Source organism: Acinonyx jubatus, chromosome X, assembly GCF_027475565.1.
Source record: "Acinonyx jubatus isolate Ajub_Pintada_27869175 chromosome X, VMU_Ajub_asm_v1.0, whole genome shotgun sequence".
NCBI classification, from domain to species: domain Eukaryota; kingdom Metazoa; phylum Chordata; class Mammalia; order Carnivora; family Felidae; genus Acinonyx; species Acinonyx jubatus.
The window spans coordinates 33,525,652-33,543,740 of record NC_069389.1 but is presented as its reverse complement, the minus strand read 5'-3'; the positions used below and the strand labels follow the sequence as shown (position 1 = coordinate 33,543,740).

The 18,089-nt window shown below is 42.6% G+C and overlaps 1 long non-coding RNA gene across 1 annotated transcript in view; it reads right to left on the bottom strand.

Moving 5' to 3' along the window:
• Nucleotides 1-18,089, bottom strand: part of LOC113597566 (uncharacterized) — a 267,813-nt gene that overhangs the window by 227,338 nt on the left and 22,386 nt on the right. The gene's annotated exons all lie outside the window — the stretch shown is intronic.

Genomic DNA, 18,089 nt, shown 5'->3' with positions numbered 1-18,089 from the left:
TACCAAGTCTTCTGGGCTTACTTACGTGTATATGAAAGCCCTGAACCTCACGGTCAGTTAGGAATGAAGTTTTATTGATGATACCTTCCAACAATGATGGGCTAGACAAAACACTCCAGAGAGAAACTTTTCCAAAGCCTCTTTCTCCAGTTCTGTTGGTGAAGGGAATCCTTGTTGGGCAAGACAGAATGTACTCATGTTTTGTTAGTGGTTTCTTTCCATCTGAATTACTCTGGTTTTATGCTGGTCTGATGTAGGCCCAACACATAACTCAATGGTACTTTTCCCAAAGCTAATGTGGAAAAGGGATGGAACCCTTGACCTAGATTAGTTGCCATCTAATACCTTACCTTCTGGCAGTGAGACAACAGGCTCCCACTTTTAAAATTCAAAAGGGAAATTGGAAAAATCAGGATGTATACACCACTCTTAAATAGTATTGGCTAGTGACTATATGTGGCTGGTACTCCGGAGCATGGACTTGACCTTGTGCTTAACATGGCTACTTTGAGGTGTAATAACCAAGTTGAGGTCAGTTAGCTTGCCTAACCATTCAGTCAGTCTTGACGCAAGCACACCAGACAGGTCTGAGCAGAGAACTGGCCACCTGTGCAGTGCAAACACAGACCCTTATTCACTTGTGATTCTTCCAGAAACTGAGACATTAGCACCTTTAGGTCCTGTTTGGATGTTCAAATTCCACAAACAGCAGCAAGTCTGATGAAGGAGCCACAGAGTCAAGGTGTTTTCCCTGGTTCTGTAGTTTGGGAACTTTTTTGGCCGAACTTGCCAGATCCTGTTGTACAGGGAGAATACAATGCAACCCTCAGGACAGAACCTCTTGGTTCACCCAAATTAGATCCGTATGAAGCCTGAAGAAAACAGCCCAGAGAGCTGCCGAATCATTCTGTTTCCCATGAATAAGGTCGCCCCCCTGCCAACACACACACAGGCATGCTGTCCCACTGGCTGGGTCTGAAGAGCTCATACAGGTGAGCGCCCCAGTCTCTGCCTCAGCTGGTTTTGGGGGTCTGCTCAACCTTCCTGCCCTCCTTAGGCCACTGCAGGTTCTAATCAGAGCCCACATTCTGCCGGAAGATTAGAAAGAGCGCAGTGCAAATTCTCCAAGAAAATGCTCTGTCTCCTGGGACAGAGGAGAACTTTCAAAATCCCCCAGAGTGGCACCCTAGGACAGTCCTGGTGGCTCCTATCTGCAGATATCAGGTGGCACAGAGGCCGGCAGTGCCCTGTGAACATCCGGGCCACACTCTCCTCTACACACCCAAGCTGCTGATTGCCAGCCATCTGTATCTGAGGGCTTTTGTTTTTCTTAATAGACTTTATTTTTTATTTTTTTAAATATTCTTTTTTTAAGTTTATTTATTTATTTTGAGAGAAAGAGAGAGAGAGAGGGAGCGCATTAGCAGGGTAGGTGTGGAGAGAAAAGGAGACAGAGAACCCAAGCAGGCTCCACACTGTCAGCACAGAGCCCGATGCAGAGCTTGAACATACAAACTGTGAGATCATGACCTGAGTGGAAACCAAGAGTCAGACACTTAACCAACTGAGCCACCCAGGGGCCCCTAGATTTTATTTTTTAGAACTAGTTTAGACTTACAGAAAAATTGTGCTTATTGAGTTACAAATAGTACACAGAATTTTTATATATCCCATACTAGCTTCCCCTATTCTTAACATCTTCCCCTATTCTTAACAAGCATCCCCACTTTATTTGTATTTCCTTGGTTTTTATCTATTATCCCTCTTCTGTTCTAAGATCCCACCCAGGGTACCACATTCCATTTGGTCATCATGACTTCTTAGGCTCCTCCTCTGTGACAATGTCTCGAACTATCCTTGCTTCTAATGACCTTGCTTCTAATGACCTTGAGGAGTGCTGGCCATATATTTTGTAGACTGTTTCTCAAAGGGAATTTGTCTGTTGTTTTTTTCTCATGATTAGATTGGGGGTATGGGTTTTGGGGAGGAAGACCACAGAAGTGAAGTGCCTTTCCTATCACACCATATCTAGAGTACATACTATCAGCATGATTTGTCACTGTTGATGCTGACCTTGGTCATCTGGCTGAGAGAGTGTTTGTCAGGTTTCTCTACTGTAAAGCTACTCTTTTTTCTCCTTTCCATCCCTCCACTCTTTGGAAGGACATTAATACCTTACCACATGTAAGGTATGGGGGAAATTATGTACCACATTCTTTGGGTGGAGTGTTGACATGAATTATTTGGAATTCTCTTACACTGGAGACTTATCTCTTCTCCCCCATTTATTTTTTTTAAGATGTAAGAGAGAAAGAGAGCAAGCAGGAGGAGAGGGGCAGAGGGAGAGAGAGGGAGGGAGAGAGAGAGGAAGAGAGGGAGAAAGAGAGAGAATTTCAAGCAGACTCCATGCTCAGCACAGAGCCCTATGCGGGGCTCGATTCCACAACCCTGGGATCAAGACCTGAGCTGAAATCAAGAGTTGGACACTCAACCAACTGAGCCACCCAGGCACCCCTCTTCTATCCCATTTATTGATTTGCTCAATAACTTATATCTATGTGGACTCATGGATATTTATTTTATGATTTGGGTTCTAATTCAATATTCCTTTATTTTGTTGCTCAAATTTTTCCAGCTTCAGCCACTGGGAACTCTTTTAGTTGGCTTCTTTGACATACTTGCATCAATGGCTCATCTTGTGTATTACCTGCCCCAGTCCCAGAATTAATCCTTTGCCCCCTTTTCTTTTATTCAAGTATTGTATTAGAAACCAAGATCTTGGCACTGGGTGTGCTTTTGCTACTGGGCTTTCACTGCTTCTAGCCCTTCTCCACTGATAGAATAAAGAAACATAAGTGTACACGAACTTGAATGTATACACACATCTACAGATACTTCTGTATGTGACATCTATATCTACATTGAAACTAAACATGAGCTCATACCTATCTCCAACTCTAATCCATGACCATTAGAATCCTAGACCCTAGAATCCATGGGTCATTCTAGGCTCCTTCCCTTGCTCACCTGTAGATTCTCACCGCAACAGCGAGAGACCGAGCTCCCACCACGTGCCCCCACTTACTACATTGGTCACACCCAGTATACATGTGTACCAGAATCAGAATTGTGAATCTGGACCCCCATGGGCACAATGCTTATATGCAGTTTCTGTCACTTTCCGTCTTACAGAATCCAATCACGTCCTAAGGTATATATATATGTCAGCACCTCCTCTCCCATCCCCTTCCATGAGGGGTTTCATGCATTTGGAATACAGTTAAATTCTTTTTAACCACAGCCTGTATTCTATCCTGAGATCCCCACCTGGGGACCTTTTTTCTGCAACAGTGAGAAACCTGACTCTCATTATCCTCCACGTACTTACTCATCTGCTCAGAACGAAAATGAACAAATAATTTCAAAACCGCAAACCCTTACAATTATACGAAGCAAACCTATTCAGTAGGGTTTAATGTTTGTCTGTAGTTTTTTTTCTTTCAAGGTAAAACTGACATACAGTGAACTGCACAGATTTTAAGCATACAGTCTGATGGGCGTTTGATAAATGCGTATACCTGTGTAACCCATATCCACATTAAGATGTAGAATATTTTCACCACCTAGAAAATTCTTCATGCTCCTTCACAGTAAACTCCCCCCTCCAGAGGTACCTCAGTCCTCATATTTTTTGCCACAGATTAGTTTGCCTGTTCTAGAACTTCACATAAAGGGACTCATACAGTGTGTCATCTTCTGTGTCTGGCTTCTCTCAATCAGAATAATGTCTGTGAGATTTCATCCATGCTGTTCCTCTAGCCTGGTAATTAGCTTAGCAGTTTCCAGGAATGGAGTGAAGCCAGTGGTGTGCTGGTAAATACTTAACAAAAAGCTCTCTGAAAGAATCAAAACTAAAGCCCCAATTTCTAGCATTTGCTAATTTGGGGGGTGTAAATACGCCCAACATTGCCAATTTACCATACTTTCAAAAAGTTCATAAATGGCTCTTGTGGCCTGGTGTGAGCAGGTTCCAGCACACTACTGGGAGCACAAGCTAGAAACTCTCTTCAGTGGTGGTCTACCAACAAACCAGTTAAATCCTTGTTGCATTGTCTTCCACGGTGCCATAGCAACCAAGTGGTTTGCAAGGTTGTCAGTCTAAAAAGGCCTCTGAGAACAGCGTATCCAGTGGGTCAAACACTGAGGGCCTATCCTGTAACAACCACCACTTAGATGCATGCATGAGATGTCGGCTGTGCTTTGCCCCTCCGGAATGTAGGCAATAAGAGGGTCCTGCTCTGCGCTTGGTGGGGTTATCATAAGGAATTAGGGTAGATTTGGCCTACTGAAATTTTGACTTTAAGTCTGTGGAGTTCTGTTTTTTATGAAAGCTGTCCATTATGTTGACATTCATTCAAACCGCTGAAATTAGGAAAATACATGTGCCAGCTCCTGCCTCTGTCAAGTTACAAAATAAGGTTCAGGTCCAGCTGTACATCACCTAACAGAAACAAAGAAGACATATCATGGTTATGTCAAGGGGATTTTCGAAGAAATGGTCTGGAGCGAAGTCCTCAGATACTTGAGCAAGCAAGAGCTCTCTATGTGTGGCCTTGGCTCACTTAGTTCCCGCTGCTTCGACAAACAACATTCGAGGCAGGCTTCTCCCACCCCCTCTCCACCCCTCCCCACCGCCAGTTGCCTTTATTTTATATTTTTCCAAGTGCTTTTCTTAAAAATGTTTAGAGTTAGGGTCAGGAAGAGAAAAGTAATGGGAATAGAGAAACCAAATTCTTAAAGACCCTGGTCAGGGCCACCCTTCAGATGGGAGCCCCTTTATACCACGTGGTCATGTGAGACCCACTTGAGTTCATTAACACCGTCTTCCAAACAATGCACGTGTGTGTGAAAAAGAAAACCTTCTTTTCCCCATACCAATCACTGAGCTTGGCCTTTCTGTGTTTTGAGGTTAGTGTGTGATCAAGGCCTTATGAAGGCTGATAAAGCAGTGTGATAAGCAGCTAATGCAATCCAAAGACCTTGAACATCTCAGGTACATGCCGCTTTGATGGATATAAAGCAGTAGTTTTCTCTCTCTGCAATCCAGACTTCACTAGAAGCCATACGTTTAACACGATCCCTCTCTGGGTATTGCATTCCCATCATTACTAAAATCCTATGTCCTGCCTATGCCACCTGTTTCTCTTCTGTTCCTCTTTGGATACAGTCTCTCATCAGACTATGTGTCCCCATTTCTGGTTCAAGGCGATGGTCACCACAGGACTGCATCCCTTTTCAGCTTACCACCCCTGTCTGTCTTCTCAATGGTGCATCCCTATCTTTGAAAAACTTGTAGTCAAAGCGGGCTCGACGACTGCCCAAATGCTCCTGCTACCTTTAACTCTGTGCTCCACCTGACCCCCATGCTTGGGCCAAGAATAATTCCTTCCCCTTCCCCCACTCATCCCTGTTAACCAGGGTTTCCTTACTTGCTTCCATCAGAAAGGGGGACAATCTCTCCTTCTCCAACCAACCAACCAACCAACCAACCAACCAACCAACCAACTCACATCCCACCCACTCCAAAGTCCTCTTTTCTTGATCCCAAAGTGACTCCATGTATTGTCTATGTATGACATTCCCAAGACATCTCTGCATCCACCCCTATCTTGTCCCACCCTGTCCCCTAAAAGCCACTACGGATAAGCCCTTCTGGGCATTAAAGGCCAGTGCACATTCCAAGATTGATGAAAGTGATAACTCATGCTGCCTAGGGAGCCAGCACACAAAAGGTACAATAAATGTTCTCAAGATCAAAGACACAAAATGAATGGCTGAGACTCCCTCACCCCGCCTCCCTTTGCTCCATGTAGATCTCTGGAAGTCTGCTGGTCACACAGGCACAGTCCATGGAATTATTTAGAGATGTGTACACCACACTGCACCCCCTTCTTGCAACACAGCGCTGCCTCCACCTTCTCGTTTCTCCCTGCAGCTTTGGGCTTACTGAAGAACTCACTGCCAAGGCCCAGTGAAGGCTTTCCACAATAGGTTGCATAGGAAATTTAGAAATCTATCTTCCCAGGGCACCTGGGTGGCTCAGTCGGTTAAGTGTCTGGCTTTTGATTTCGGCTCAGGTCATGGGCTGGTGGTTTGCGGAATTGAGTCACAGGAGCTCCTACAGTCAGCTTGGAGTCTCCTTGGGATTCTCTCTCCCTCTCTCTCTCTGCCCCTCCCCTGCTTGTGCACTCGCGCTCTCTCTCTCTCTCTCTCTCTCTCTCTCTCTCAAAATAAATAAACATGAAAAAAATTTTTAAAAAAGGAATATATCTTCCTTCTATCACGCTACTATATTGTGAACTTTTGACTATGGTTTTTCATGCACGTATGCTGAATTTTCTTTCATCTGAGTTCCTACAGCCCTTTCAAATTCATCTCTCTGCTGTAGACCTGCCACATAATTACGCCACATTTGTCTGCAGGGCTTCCTTGAGGGCCAGGCCTAGGCCCTCCCTGTCTTGAATCCTCAGTAGTTAGCACTGATCTACAGATCGTTTACATAAATGTTTGCCAAACTGTTGTTAAATGTTTTCCCACAGCATGAGGGCTGGATCAAGCAGGAGCCCTCAGGATGAGGGAACTGTATCTGTTTTATTTTCTGCATGGAACTTAGCGCGTGGAACAAAGTAAGTGCCTTTGAAAACGGATGCTCTGACGTGTCTAAACTTTCACTACCTGTCTGTATTTTCTATGCGTTTTTCTTTGCTAGCCATACACATTTGCAAAAAGGTAGGGAAACCAGGAAGGCAGACGTATCTTGCCTGCTGCCTTTAAAATCCAAAGAGGAACAAATCACTATCCGTGACCTCACTGTTATCTCCTTTGGAAGTGAACATCAAGGACTATGGTTTTAGATGAGAAGTGAACGACATTACGACCAGGAAAAGCCTTAATAGATGATTGAGCCCATTTCACCAGCTCCCTCAGGCCACCTGCCAGTTTGAGAAGAACACGCAGTAACCCTGTCAGGCGGCTTCAAAATTAGAATGAATTCATAAGAAACAAAAGATCTTGTTTTCATGGGAAAATATCCTTTGTGATATCCAACAAAAGGAGAATAATTTTGAAAGCATGTGACTTGGGGTCCTATCCCGCCGTTCTTATACAGACAAAACTCTCATTGACTCCATCAATAGAATTATTGCTACATAAAAGTCTTTTGCAAAATTTCCATGATGCTTCAAAGTGCATTTTAAGTGCATCAGCCCAGCATCCCACGCCCTCCCCCATTTTAATACAGCTGGAGAAGGTTTCTCTTAGATTGCCCTATTGTACAGCAGGAGACAAACCCAGCACAGGATTGGAAGCCAGTGGACACCCTTCACCCCCACCCCTGCATACATCATCATACCAAAATCCAGGCGACATAGAGAAGGTCAAATTTCAACTGATCTCTGAGCTTGAATTTTCCATTTCAAATTGCTCTTGCCAGGTAGACAGAAAATGGATTTCTTGCAAGCTTCAATAAATACCATCTCCAAGTAAAATCCACATTTTTCAAATAGATAACAGTATAATGATTGGTATTGCTATTCCAGCTATGGTTGAATAGCAAGCAGTCCATTCCTTTTTATGTAGTATGTTCCTTAAGAGCCTCAAAAGATGAAATTGGGCCTTCAATACTGTTGGAATGAAGGACAATGGGCCCGATCTCTCCTTTTGAATTCTCTTAGCAAATGTACTGCATAAAATAGAATGCAATGCGAGGAAAGACTTCCCTTGGTGGGGGGGGGGGGGGGGGGCGGGAAAGCAGGCAAAATCTGTTCTAATAGGTTTTCCATTCTCACCCATACTTGTTTGTTGTTTGCTCAATTGATGCAATTTTTAGTAGGTAGCATATTCTTAGACTAAGAAAAAAAATTCTTACTTTAATTCATGAGTTTTTGCCCTAAAAAGCTAATGCTAATAGTTTCACAAATGGGCATAAAAGGAAATGGGGGCACCTGTAGCATCTCCCATGGAACTTTTAAGAATTAGAAAGATCCTTCCCAACCTGAGATGCTGTAGGCCAGTGGTTCGCTTCTCTGGGAGGTATAACCAAATTATATGACCATTCACAGCGGAAAATTAAAAAGTCATCATCATGAAACCTAAAGCCTGCATCCTCAAAAATATTCCCTGATCTCTTTCTCTCTCTCTGCCTCTTTTTGTCTCTCTGACTCTCTAGCTCTCTCTCTCTCTCTCACATACCCCACACACCCTATAAGGACTTTTCCATAATATTTGGCTCTTATTTGCACACTTATTCTGAAGTTATTTCATGTCCATGTTTACCTTCCCAACCCAAAAAGAAGGAATATAAAGCAGGAACTACGTCTTTAATTTCACTTACATTCTTTCACAAATAGTAATATTAATGAGGGTAACAGCTAACATTTATTGAGCACTTAATATATATCTGCTCCAAGATGCTGTTCCAAGTGTTTTACACGTATCATCTCATTTAATACTTAGTACACCCCCATGGGGAAGGTACAGATCCATTTTACAAATGAAAAAAAAAAAACGAGGCAAGTAAGTTTTTAGTAAATAATTATTGACTGATCTAAATAAATGGAACCCAATAGAAAGTTCCTGAAATGGTTAGCAAAGAAGCTTTAGCCAGGGACATTTTAAAAAATGATTGCCCTCAGTCATTTAGTGTAACAGAGACAGCTAATAGCTTCCCAATATCCATTCTATTCTTCTTCATTAGAAACAAAGCTTGATTTTCTTCCCCAGAATTCCTTGTAGTGAGGTTTGGCCTTACAGCTAAGTTCTTGCTAATGAAATTTATATATCAGTGTTGAATGGCATTTCTGGGAAGATCTCTAAAATGAATGAGGCAGGCCCATTTACTTCTCCTTCCTGTTTCCTCTGTCTGGAAAACATATGTAATGCTGATATTCAGCAGCCATTTTGGATCATGAGGTTACCTTGGGAATTGAAACCATACAAAGCTGAACGAGATAAAGGGGTGCTGGTGCCTGACACAGGGGAACCACCATCCCACGTCTGGCTGCCTACATCCTAACTACTTTCACATAAAAGAGAACTAGGTGATGGGGATTAAAGAATACATTTATCAGGATCAGCACTAAGTAATGTATCGAATTGTTGAATCACTATATAGTACCCCTCAAACTAATATAACACTGTATGTTAAGTATACTGGAATTAAAATAAAAAGCTTAATTTAAAAAAAGAGAACTATACTTCTAGCTTAAGCCACTGTTAATTTTTTAGTTTCTGCTATATGCAGCCAAACAGAGAGCAAGGTAACAATTGGCATATATATACAACAACAAAGATGTTTCTTTGATACCTATAACAAAAGGTTGTGTTCATATTTGAAAAAGATCAAATATTCTTTTTAAAAGTAAACAATTTGGGGGCGCCTGGGTGGCTCAGTCAGGTATGACTCTTGATTTTGGCTCAGGTCACGATCTCATCCTTCGTGAGTTTGAGCCCCGAGTCAGGCTCTGCGCTGGGAGCACAGAGCCTGCTTGGGATTCCTTCTCTCTTGCCTCTCTTTCTCTGCCCCTCCACTGCTCACACTATCTCTCTCAAAATAAATAAATAAACATTTTAAAAAAGTAAACCGTTTTGTGCTTACTCATAATACATTTTTTTTCTGATTATAAAAGTAATACCTTTCTAGTTTGGAAATTTTTTTAAATACAGAAAAGCAGGAAGAGGAAAATTACACATCTATTTGTATCAATCAGAAAAAGATGCTATTCATACTTTGGATTTTACACAAACATATAAAATTAATATAGAAATCATCAGATCTTAGGGGTGCCTGGGTGGCTTCGTCAGTTGGGCGTCCGACTTCAGCCCAGGTCATGATCTCAGAGCTTGTGGGTTCGAGCCCCGCATCGGGCTCTGTGCTGATGGCTCGGAGCCTGGAGCCTGCTTTGGATTCTGTGTCCCCCTCTCTCTCTGCCCCTCCCCCACTCGCGCCCTGTCTCTTTCTCTCTCAAAAAAACTAAACATTAAAAGGAATTTAAAGAAATAATCAGATCTTAGAGTTCTGAGGGACCCTAGTAGCCATATTGTCCATCATTATACTAAAGTCTAAACCATTTCCACAGCACACCACGTTGACACTTACCCTGCTTCTTCTTCTTCTTCTTCTTGAATACTCCCCATAATGAAGAGCTCAAAGCCTTACAAAATAGTTGACTCCATTATCTGGAGTCAGTCTGTTTTACGTTCTATCTTATATTAATCAAAATTTGCCTCCCTGACATCTGGAGCAACCCAGAATAAACGTATTATCCTTCAAATATCATGTTCCATCAAATATATGAAGATAAACACGCAGGCTTAATTTTCCATAGTCAGTCACAAGCTATGTGCTAAGCACTGTGGCAGGAATGCAAACATAGGTCATGACTTAAAATAATCCAAGTGACAGTGAAGGTAAACCAGGCAAGGGCAGGAGTACACATATTCAAAAGGCTTTTCTTGTTTTTAAATTCAGTGGCCAACTAAACATGGAGGGTCGAGGATCCAGGCAACAAGGTAGGTAGCGATATCTTCAGTGAATCAGGAAATGCTCCAATAGCCATAGAAGTACATTCGCAAATCAGTGGTAGCGGGGGGAAATCAGGAGAGGAGGGTGCAAAGAGGTCAGTTAAATTTTGAAACTAAATTTTTGAGGTGATTATAGGACACTCAAAAAGGGATATAGAGAGTCAAAAACATATGTCTGGGATGCCTGGGTAGTTCAGTCAGTTAAGTGTCTGACTTTGGCTCAAGTCATGATTTCATGGTTCGTGGGTTTGAGCCCCGTGTAGGGCTCTGTGCTGACAGCTCGGAGCCTGGAGCCTGCTTCAGATTCTGTGTCTCCCTCTCTCTCTGCCCCTCCCCCACTCTCACTCTATCTCTTTCTCTCAAAAATAAATAAAATTTTTTTAAAAACCATATGTCTGGAGTATAGAGGCACATTAATTCCTCCACTGTCCTCTTAATCCAGCTGTTAGAGACAGTGGAGAGATTAGGGTGCTGTGTTCCTGAATGGTATTACTATCACAGAAGCAAAGAATATGTATATCCTAGTCTGGACACTGCCATCCTCCCTTGAGAGGTTCATGAAAGACATAGACACACACAAAGAAAATTAAGTAGATCCTTATTGCTTTCTTGGACATCAAGTCCCCCAAAAGATACTGAGGGTCATATTTGGCTGTCCCAAATGGAACATGAGGCCATGCGGCATGTAACCTTAATCCTAGATTCCTTAGCCTAAATGCCTTCAGCCCAAAGCAGGTTGTGAGCGAGGCCTGCTAATGTTCCACCTGCCCCCAAGTTTTGGATCCTACCATGCCCCAGCCCTATGTAAAGAAAAAAGAAAAGTAAGTTACTTGGTTGGATATGCTCCAAAGCAGTAGGCCCTGCATCAGCTTATCACTTCTGCCATATGGATGGCAGAGAAGGAAGAGAGAGGAAGAGAGTCTCCCAGAGAGAGAAAGCTCAGGGCTCTGACCCTTCACCTCCAGCAATGTTTCAAGGAGAGCAGCAAGAAGGCCATATCCTAGCGCTGACCTATTAACAGTGACTATGCCCACAGGCAAATATGGCATAATCGTGTCCCAGAATCTGATGAATCCAAATAATACTCCTCCTCCCCAGATGTAGATTGAAGGGAGGACGGAAAACAGGACATTGCTCCTTTGGTAACTTCTATAGCCAAAGGAATCATAGCTTTTCAACAGCTTTCTGGACCTACTGGCTCATATTAAGCTGGGGGCCAATTAAATCTCCGGGGTCATTTTCATAAGAACTTCTGAGACCCCCTCCATCTTATACCCACATAATTAAAGTATGAACCCTTAATGAGAAATTTACATTTGTCTCTGTCCCTTTTAATCTTGTTGCTTTTGTTTCCTAATTCATTTCATCATCTAACCTTCAAATAGCTGATAAAAGTGAACACAATAAAAGGCCACGGTCAAGGGTCTGGCACCCACAACTGAAAACCTCATTCTAAGTTGATCTAATTTTTGTTAATGTTCTGGTTACCTTGACACTCCCCAACCAAAGACTCATTTGGCTTTTCCTTCTCTATATTGCCCACAAAGACATCATGACTACCAAATAGTGGCTTAAATCATGCTATTCTACTGGCCGTTCCATTATTCTGCCAACCTCGGGACTCTTTTTATAAAGGAAATGAAAAGGGTTTACTTTTTAATTATATATAAGCACAACACCAGAGAGACAGGTTAAAGAAAAGCTCATCACAGTCATTGCCTGCAAAAATCCAACTTTTCATGTGTGTATGTGACAGATTACATCCCTAGTTTGCTTGCATCAAGTCTGAAACAAACTTTATAGCTAGTAGCAATATTTTCTTACATACACTTGCCACACAGAAGCTTTTTTAAAAAGGCAAAGCAATTAGCAATTTTATCAGCTTTTTCGTGTATTTGTATTGTGCGTATATTTGCATTTAATATTTCATTTGGTGCCCCAGAAGTATTCAAATTAACTAGACTCAACAGATAGTTTCACTTACTAACACTCTGAGAAATGTGCCCTTCAATTAATAAATATTTAATTCAACAGATAAATAGAATTTACAATCAACTGGAAAATTGTTGTTCCATGTAACACACATTAAGTGGGATTGTCTTTAGTACAACATACACACACACACACACACACACACACACACAGGTAAGGATATCAAAACATATATATCAAAAGTAACAACAGCCTACTTGGAAAATTTTGAAATATTTGTTAGGTCACTTGAGGGGTTCATAATTTTTAATGAAACCTATAATATTTCTACAAGTATCTTCAGATGAGTTTTTTAAAATTTTTCACTGTTTGAGAGAGAGAGTGTGTGTCACAGAGTACGAGTGAGGGAGGGGCAGAGAGAGAGAGAGAGAGAGAGAGAGAGACACAGAATCCAAAGCAGGCTCCAGGCTCCGAGCTGTCTGCACAGAGCCCAATGCAGGGCTGGAACTCATGAGCCATGAGATCATGACCTGAGCCCAAGTCAGAGGCTCAATCGACTGAGCCACCCAGGCTCAGGTGAGCTTTAAAACAAAAAGCTTTGGCTGTACTGTGCTTACAACTGAGCTCCCTATGGTTTTAAGGGGTAGGATTTGTTCCTCTTGTGAGAAATCTGTCTACATGCCACCCTGGTCTGAGTTGTAAAAATTACAGAAAATAGTTCAAAATGTTCTACCATAGTTAATAACACACTTCCCTGAGAGGCAATGTCCCCTCTCCAGATCGGATCAGCTGTCGGAAGGGCCGTGGTGCCCGAGTCTCCTCTGGGATTTCAGGGATTTATTCCAAGTCATTTCATGGAGAATAACATTAGAGCATGATTCACAGAAAACCTTAGAGCCAGCTAACCTGTCAAAAATCCACTCAGGTTCCAATCAAATTAGCTCTGCTTCCCCGGTGTCACCCCACCTCTTATGTGTGTCCCTCCAGCCTCAGCTGAAGCCTTCATTCTGGTGCTCATCCAGGATTCCTCTTCTCTGAGCATCTGGTTCCCTAATCCCATCTCCACCCGCATAAGGATGGGTAAGGACCTGGCGGCAGCAGCAGGACAGACATCCCACCAAACCCTTGTGCTGCTTGCCTACCTGTGACCTGATTCACACACCACTGACATTTGGATAAGATCCTCTTTTTTAATTTTAAGTTTTTATTTCAATTTCAGTTAGTTAATATATATGGTAAAACTGGTTTCAGGTGTACAATCTAGTGACTCATCGCTTACATATGACACCCAGTGCTCATCACAAGTGCCCTCTTTAATCCCCATTGCCTATTTAGTCCACCCCCTGCCCATGTCTCTCCATCAACCCTCGGTTTGTTCTCTATCGTTAAGAGTCTCTTAGGGTTTGCATTAGGATACGTTCTTACTCTCATGTCCAGGACCAGAGTTCAAAAACCAAAAACGTCAGCTTGAATTGCATTGTGAATTTTGCTCGGAAGCAAAATGGCAGTAAGTGGCCACTTGTTGGTTCATTTGTTCATTCAACAAATGTTTTCAAGTGCCCATTGAATGCTTTTAGCCCTGGTGACCCAATCTTGAAGTGATTATACCTCTGCACATCTGAAGTTTCCATTCTAGTGGACATACAGAAAAATAATCTGTATCTCATTTACTCCACTCAGACTCGAATTCCCACTAGTAAGCTTTCCCATGGCTCCTCAGCACTCTCTTCTCCTCCAGTCATTTTGCTTTGGGGACATTTTCCCTTCATGGGATAGATCCACAGAAGCAGCTGAACCATATAGGAGGTGAGGGCGAGGTGGAATGGGGGTTAAGAGAGCAGAGGAGCCAGGGCGATGAAGTGAACAGAAGGGAATCCATATGTACATAGTACGAATGAGAGACAGAGAGAGAGAGGGAGGGAGGGAGAGAGAATAGGACACTCTCTCAATTTTTCCCTCTTTCTCTCCTTCCTTCACTCCTACTTAAAGACATCCCTAGGAACACACAATGAAGGAGTTCTGCCTCCTATATACTATTGACACAGCAGCCAGTGCCTGGTTAATGATTAACATGTCACATCAAACTTCTGGTAAGGACACAATTCCCTCTTCTTTTTACACAAATTATCTTTGAAACATGGAGAGTGGAATGCATTTAGACTCATCGGACAAACCTATTCTCAGCAAAGCATTTTATCATTTGTCCAAGTAAGACTGTGTGGCTTAATCCCTAAAATCAATTTCAAACTTCCTTTTGCTATAGCACCTGATCGATGCCCAGAGAGACTTGAGACAAAGGGCAAGGTGAACAACTTGAGGGGCAGTTCTTAATGGACAAGATGGAAAAAAGCACAGGGCTAGTTCTCGCTCCAGAACTAAAAAGATACGTGGCCTTGGAAAGCCACTTAACCTTCCTGTGCCTCAGTTTCCCCACCTATAAAATCGACACGTGAATATGTCTCCTCTGGGAACCAAAACAGTCTACCCCACATTCAGGCTGGACACTGAGAACCCAAACCACACCTTACTGTCTGTGCTAACATGACTTTGCTAGTCCACTGTCTTCATCACTATTACTTTACCTTTCCAGGACTGTTCCGCCCAAGCAAATGGTTTGATTGTTTACTCTAGGATCTTGCCAACAGAATATCAGCTCTTCAGTGGAAATTATCAATGGACAATTTGCACCCTGATATTCTCTGAACCCCTCATCTCAAAGTCCTCATCCTGCTGTCTTCCCCAATCCTGAATATATATGGGTGATTCTCACCCAATCCTAACCAAGTCCCCTGCATCGAAAGACTTGCCTTAAACCAAATTTCCATTCTCAATGAACTCTGACCTACCCCTCATCCCACTGAGACAGTGCCAAAGCAAGCAGCTCAGCTTTGTCTTATCATACGTGGGTGATATTTGAGGAGCCGGCTTTCGACACCTACCAGAATCATTGTGATAACATATGTGAACGTCATTTGAATGCTGTGAATTGCCACGAAAATATGATTTAGCAGAATGACCATAAGCAGAAGGCAATAAATAATACCCTGCTAGGGGCACCTGGGTGGCTCAGTTGGTTAAGCGTCCGACTTCGGCTCAGGTCATGATCTCGTGGTTCGTGGGTTCGAGCCCCACATCGGGATCTGTGCTGACAGCTCAGAGCCTGGAGCCTGCTTCAGATTCTGTGGCTCCCCTCCCCCGCCCCTCCCCCACTCACATTCTGTCTCTCAAAAATAATAAGTAAACATTAAAAAAAATTTAATACTACCCTGCTAAATTGGAAGATGCCAGTATACCAGAAGATGATGTAAACACCCACCACCCCAAAAAAGTTGTAAGATGCTCGGGACTCCTACTCCTACCACTGGAAGTAAGGAGAAACTTTTTTTTTTTTAAGTTTATTTATTTGTTTTGAGAGAGAAAGTGTGAGTGGGGGAGGGACAGAGAGAGGAGGAGAGAGACAATCCCAAGCAGGCTCCATGCTGTCAGCACCAAGCCTGATGTGGGGCTCGATCCCACAAACTGTTGAGACTGTGACCTGAGCCAAGATCAAGAGTGGGATGCTCAACCGACTGAGCCACCCATGCACCCCAGGATAAACCTTTTCACCTGTGCCTCCCATTGGGCTCTTCAAGTTCACCTCCACAGGTGAGAAAGCTGCTACTGTACAGTTGTCAAAGCAAAGTTGATCTTCCATTGTAGGATACTGGACAAAGGGTGTACGGGTGTGTGGGTGGGTGGCTGCCACAGGGTGCCTCCACCTGAGTTGCTAAATGTAGGACAGGCTCTTCAACCCGAGAATTTAAAGAACACTACCTTAATTCAATCAAGTGCACCAGCTTCACACATTCAAAACATGTTCCGTTTGGTTTATGTGGTTTATATATTCTTTAGCTTCTTCTGGCCAGCTAAATGTTATTAACCTATCACTACACAATCCCTTCTCTGTGCCTTTTGTAGTGAGTCCATCCACCCATGTCTGTTTCACGTATGTGTATGAAATTTAGTCATATCACAGCAGTTTACTTATCCAGAATATATAAACATAGCACCCTCGACTCTGAAAAGGTGGCCCAAATCAGGAAGTGCCAAAGAGACTGTGGATTAGCCAAAGGAGGCTAATTATTAGCCAGGAAACCACAATGCTTCACATTAGCAAGGTAAGCATTTAGTCTAGTGCCTGACACGAGGAGCACCTTCAACAAATGCTGTGTTACCAGAGCTTGGATCACATCTGTCTTGACACATATGTGTTCCCACAATACACCCAGCAGTGTCTGGCACAAAAGTGGCATGTGGTAACGTGTATTGATTGAGGCGCAGACAATTCATAAAAGACAAATGTATGAAAAATACTAAATGTCACTAGGTAACCAACAAAATTCATATTTAGGCGAAATATCACTATTTGACTATTACATTAGCACAGTTACAAAAGGCAGTATATAGTGATCTCAAGGGTGGAGCCAGATGACCAGTGTTAGGCAACGTCAGTATGGGCACAGATAGATACAACTGGTCTACGAAGGCATTCAGATCAAGCCTTCAAATTGTTTTTGCCCTTTATCCCACGGCTAGGAATTTATCCTAAGGAAATAATTTTGGACATAGGCAAATGTGGCAACACTATAAACAGCAAAAATATTGAGAACGGTCAACATTTCCAAAAATGAGCAATGATTCTGTACTAGCTGACATATATTTCACATTTATTATCTACAGAGACTATGTCAGGGCTTTGCAGATATTATCTTATTTAATCCTTTCAGAAACCAGATGAAGTAGCTCATATTATCCCCATTTTATACATGATGAAACTGAGGTCATTTGCCCATTCACAGAACTGGACACTGAGGGAATGAGTAGCAGAATTGGGATCTGTTGGACTCCACAGCACTTACACAGCATCTCTATACTATGGAATATTATGCATTCAAATTAAATTTTAGTGAGAGGGTAAAAATTTAATGTTGAGTGAAGACGGGATAGAAAACTGTACATATTTAATCTTAATGTGTAATGCTCACGTGCGTGCACGCGCGCGTGTGCGCGCGCACACACACACACACTGGAAAAGAGTTGTCATAAAATGCACAAAATATTAGCAGTGGTTATTTCTGAGGGGATGCGCTATGAGGAACTATTATTTTCTAGTTTATAACTGAGGTATATATCCTACTTTTCTACTATGATTAATAAGTTCCTTTTTAAAAAGAGAAAAACAGAAATGTCACTAAGAAAAAACATGGGACAGGCATCCATGTCCCACAGATCAACATAGGTTTAGACAACAGTAAAGACCCTTTGCTTACTCTGGAGTCTGGTCATAGGAACACAACTTGCTTTGCAGGGGTCCCAAAGTAACGTAGGTTTCTTTGTTTTCATTTCTCTATCTTTATCTATGAGTGCAGCATCAGATGGATGGGTCAAGGTGGGATTTTCTATATGACCCTGCCTTGCTGCACGGAGTGCAAGAGGCGACCAGATATGCTTCATCTCCATTCCTTTCAACTGGCAAGTGTCATACACCTGCAGGTGCTTGTGAAAATGCTCAACCCTCTGCAATCATCACGTGTCAG